The sequence below is a fragment of the Primulina eburnea genome, chromosome 6 (genome assembly GCF_022965805.1).
Source record: "Primulina eburnea isolate SZY01 chromosome 6, ASM2296580v1, whole genome shotgun sequence".
NCBI classification, from domain to species: domain Eukaryota; kingdom Viridiplantae; phylum Streptophyta; class Magnoliopsida; order Lamiales; family Gesneriaceae; genus Primulina; species Primulina eburnea.
In genome coordinates this window covers 116,261-121,754 of record NC_133106.1, presented here as the reverse complement: position 1 = coordinate 121,754, position 5,494 = coordinate 116,261, and positions in this window count along the sequence as shown.

The following is a 5,494-nucleotide window of genomic DNA, read 5'->3' as shown; positions in this document are numbered from 1 at the left end:
TCTCGATAGCTTCAGTTTTGGCTTGGTAACTGATTTCAGCTTTCTGCGCACTTGGATAAATTCGTTAGAAAAAAAGATGAAATTTTGTTAACATCAAAATCAAGATTGCGAACATGAAATGTTCCAACACTAAATTTTCGGATAACTTTGTAAGGTCCTTCCCATCGGGCTTCTAATTTGCCCGACATCTACAGTTGGATTGGATTTTTTCAGGACGAGATCACAAACTTGAAATTCCCGATGTCGGACTTGCTGGTTATATGCTCTCAGTACCATACTCCGATAAGTTTCCATCCGGATGGCAGTTCTTTCTCTTTTTTCTTCTACTATGTCCTAACCCTTATGCCCAGACAATGTTATTTTCCTTTGGGTAAGCCTCAACACAGGCTAATATTTGCCCAATTTTAGCACGTTTATAGCTTTAGATTTATATACAAAACTAAAAGGTGTTTCCCCTGTTGCAGTTCGTGGAGTAGTTCGGTAAGCCCACAAAATAATTTGGACTTCTTCTATCCAATCCTTACCAATATTCTGCAATCTGGCTCTTAGAACCTTGAACGAGTGTGTGGTTAGTGACTTCAGTTAGTCCATTAACTTGTGGATAGGCGACTGAAGTCAAAGCTTGGACAATCCTCATTTTTTTAAACCAGGCTACCACTTTTTACCATTGAAACTGCCGGTTGTTTCGATATATAAATTCCAAACCTGCAAACTATGTTTTTCCATAAAACATTTAGTACCTCGTCTTCCGTAATTCTATCCACGGGCTCGACCTCTACCCACTTGGAGAAATAATCCACTGCCACCAAAAGAAACTTCTTCTGTGCTCAGGCTACTGGGAAGGGTCCTATAATATCCAGACCCCATTGATCGAATGTGCATGAGGCTTAGACGGGCTTCATGGTTGAGGCAGGAATATGGCGGAAATTACCATGCCGCTGATATCCTTCACAAGATCGAACTGATTCCCGGGCATCTGAGTTCATTGTAGGCCACAAGAACCCAGCCACCAATGCTTTTCAACTAGTGTTATGGTCCCGAGATGGTCCCCACAGGACCCCTCTTAAATTTCTTTTAGTACGTACTTGGCTTCTTCCTTGGATAAGCATTTAAGCATCAGGCAATGAAATGAAAGCAGATGCAACTTTCCATTAGTAACCACAAAGCGAGGACACTATCTCTTAATGTATTTGAATAGGGGTGTTATACATGAGTCTTCATGTGGGGTTACCAGATCGGTTTCTATAATAGACACCATCCAGTTGTGGTGAATAACATCCCTCTTGCTTTCCCCAGTTAAGGAAGATGCCATCTTGGCGAGTGTATCAGCCTCTATATTTTGTTCCTTGGAATCTGTTCCACACTCTAGTCAGTAAAATTTTTTAATAACTCCTGAATGGTCTCAAGTACTTCATCAGTCTTTTGTCCCGGATTTCATAGGAACCCTTCACTTGCTAGTAACCAACTACGAATCCGAGTAAATGATGATCAGGGTGGCTCTTTCTTCCGAGTTGCTCTCATTCTGATCCCAACTGATTCGTACTAGGCCTCATTATTTGAAGCCCGTAACTACAATATGACTGCAATTTTTATTTTTTCCACAGTTGGAGAAACCAGAAAAACTCCAACTCCACTTCCTTCTTTGCCAATTGCACCATCTACAAAAATTCTCCACACTTACTCTTTGCTTGGGCTGAGTCATCTCGATCAAGAAGTCTTACAAAGCTTGAAATTTTATTGCAGTCCTCGGTTGATATGTGATATCGTACTCTTCGAGCTCGATTGTCCATTTTATCATCCTCCCAAAGACGTCTGGGTTTGTCATGATTTTCCCCACCAAACTATTGGTGATGAAAATAATAGGATGAGACAGAAAGTAGGGTCTCAACTTCATCAAAGTTATAACCAAATCCAAGTCTATCTTCTCAAGTTCAATATATCTTAGCTCGAGTCCTTAGAGAGCATGGATTACATAATATATTAGTTAAAGTCAGGAGTAAAACCCCCTTGAGTCCTTAGCTCAAGTCCATAGAGATCATTGATTACATAATAAGCTTTGTTTGGCCGTCCTAGGGGACGGAGGAGACAGAACATCACGAAACGACACAATAAGCGGAATTAGAACACTCATACCAGGTTCGACTGCAGCATCACTAGGGTTGACTTCCGAAACTCGACGGGTTGACTCCACTGAGTTGACTCGTGAGTCACTTGCCGGATCACCACCATGGGACGACGACGGTTGGAGGGGCTGATTTAACCAAGGGAGTGTGAGAAATTTGATTTTACTTTTGAAATTGGGGGTTTCCGACCGGTGGTCGGAAACAAGAAATTGATCGAGGCAAAACTCGACCCATGACTGGACGACCAACATTGCGAGAGGAATCGAAGAAAACCATATGATCGACGTTGTATTTGTAGATCTGAAATTTTCGTCGACGATGAACGACGTTGGGGCTGAAACTTGGTCAATGGAATCGTCTGTGAATGGGGATCACAGATCGGGGCTTGGATGGAATCGAGGTTGCATGAATCGGCCGGAATCAAAGGAAGAAACTCCGACGAGCTCAAGAACAATAAAGGCGTGACTTTGATCTGCGATTGCGGTTGATATACTGGATTGTTGAGGGTGGGGCTGGTATCAATCAAACCATCTGCTTGAGGTGAGTCGACCATTGGGTGTTAGACGTCGGGAGGAGCAGTAAACGGCACCGGCGAAGTAATGGACGGAAATGGCGCAACTTTGATCTTGAAATTGGAAGGGTTACCGGACTCTGATGAAGCTGATTTTTTATATGAGGTTCTCCGTGAGGAGGAGGTTCTGGTGGCGCCAGTCAGGATCCGACAGCGGTGACATGGCGTCGTTGGCACGTGAATATTGAAAATATGGGGATGTTTAGAGTTAAGGGTTCAGGCTTTAGGGTTTTTTTTTGAACAAAAACACCGCCGGTAGCGGGGGTTTAGGCAGACCCCTACCTGTATATATCCACAAAAACAAACAGTAACAATACAAAAAAAAACCTAACAAACGAGGGGAACATGACCAAGACCTCCCCAAAAAAGCTAAAGCAGTAGAAACATAAAACAGAAAAACTAGGTAAGTAAATACAATAGCAAAACTAACCCTGGAATACTACCAAAGTGCGCCAAAATCTAATCAAAGACGAGCAGCGTTAAGAACAACATGTAGTGCAAGACAAAATGATAGCTGCGAGAGGAGCGTGAAAGCCATGGAGAAGCTCTCCTCCCCGAGCCATCACCCTGGAGAATCCGATCTTTCAATACGAATCTAATCTGGTATCTGGAAAATGTACGAAGCCCACTAGTCAAAAAAAGATCTGGCCTGGAAGCCACTGTTCAAAGGCGATCAAAGAGCAAAATGTAGATCGCAATCCAGCCAAAACAAAATATATCCAGCGTCTGAAGGAAGAGAATAAATGGACCAAGCTCATGGAGTAGGATCCTGACTAGTGTGTCACATCGATACAGAGGGCCGTCCAGAAAGAACACCTGAAACCACCAAAGCATCCAAAAAACACAGATTCAATAACTGAGACGACCGGCAATGAGAACTTGCAGTAGAAGCCCGCCAGGGATCAGTGATGGGCCAAAGAAGAGCACTGACAGAAAAAGTGAAGCCCTCCTAGAGCAAGGAGTACCATAACATGAAATGTGCAAGTGTCTGGGCCCACTTGCACATAATAGAGGGAGAGAAAAAAAACCTCTGATAAAAATAAAACAACAATAAAAAAGTACATATAGATAGATAACTAGTTATATAGAAATAGAGCAAAAAAAAGAGCTGCAAATGGCTAAGAATATATGGATCTCAGGTAGGGGAGCCCTGATAATTCAGAACGGGCAAGGATGGATATGTGGCTAAGAAGGGAAGGACCTAACTCTAAAATATATTGCCTAAGGGTATGATCCCTCGCCGCCAAAGCATCTGCCACCAAATTACCCTCCCGGAAAATATGAGAAATTTGAACCGTACGGCCCCTCAAGAGATTCAAAATCCCAGAAACGATATGGTCCAAACCCCAACAGCACCGACGTGAGCGGAGGATATGTATGGAAGTCTGAGAATCAAGCTCGATCCAAAGAGGAAAAAAAGAAAGATCAGAAAACGAAAAAAAACCTGTCCGGAGTCATCACGAACCACGCCACCAACACTAGAATCTCCAGGTTTGCCTCTCGAGCTCCCATTAACATTCAGCTTAAAACACCTCGAAGGAGGCTGAGGCCAATGGACAATCGCTGTCCTACAAACTCTATGAAAAACCATTGAGATGCCCAGCGATCTTGCCAAATGAGAAACACTGATGGGGCTTGACAATATGGGCAACATGGGCAAGACGCAGGTAAGACATAATCTGAAACTTCACAATCTCCACTGAGATGTGCAATTGACGGTGCCTCGCATAATTACGAGCCGTCTAGAGAAACCACAATACAATAAAGGCAGAAACTCCTTTACATGGCCACCAGGTGTCCAGCGAGGGTTCCTCTTCCAAGCACTAAGGAACAATTTAAAATCCTCAGTGTAGGGAATCCGGACACGAAAAATAGCCCCAAAGAAGTGCCAGACAGATATGGAAATTGGGCTATCGATAAAAATGTGAGTGAATGTCTTCGACATATCACAACACTGGCATCTAGAAGCTAACTCAAAGCCACGAAGATGGAGAACATCATCAGCCGAAAGCCATTTATGCCAAAGACTCCAAAGGAATAAAGAAATGGTAGGCTTCAACCAGCTACCCCAACAAGGAGTCAAAATATCAGAAGACTGGTCTCTCAAGCAGACAAGCTCCCACGCAGATTTCAAAGAAAAAGCACCGTCAGGACTATAAATCTAACGATCCACATTAGGCTCACCAAAGGCGATGGGGATAAGAGAAATCGCCTCAGCCATCTAGGGGGCAATTACTGATCAAAGAAGATCAAAATTCCAAGCCCCCTGTGAAATAAAATGGGATATACGGGCACCGTGGCCCCTTCTAACCTCACTCTGGCTCGACAAAGGGGTATCCCCGAACCAAATATCATTCCAAAATGAACATCACCCAGGCCTACCCGCCAGCAGATACCAGGCTCCGCACAAGGCCGAATATGGAGGAGGCGATGCCAAATAGAGGATATAGAACCATGAGAGGGTGCGCAGACAGGGTGAACCACGTGATAGTATTTATGCTTAAAAAATTTGGTCCAGAGGGAAGATCCCTGCCTGAACCAAAACCATAGTTTAATGGAGAAGCTTTCCGAAAGATCTTTCAGTCTGCGGAAACCAAGACCCCCCTCAAGAACAGGGAGGCAAGCCCGAGACCATCGAGCCCAATGCCATCGCTTCTCCAAGGGTCTAGACCCCCACTGAAAGGATTTAAAAGTATGCTCAAGTTTCTCCATAACTGCTAACGGTGGCTGAACCACCTGGAACAAATAGATCAGCATCAAGACGAGCACACTACGAATAAGAGTCATACGACTCTCCGGA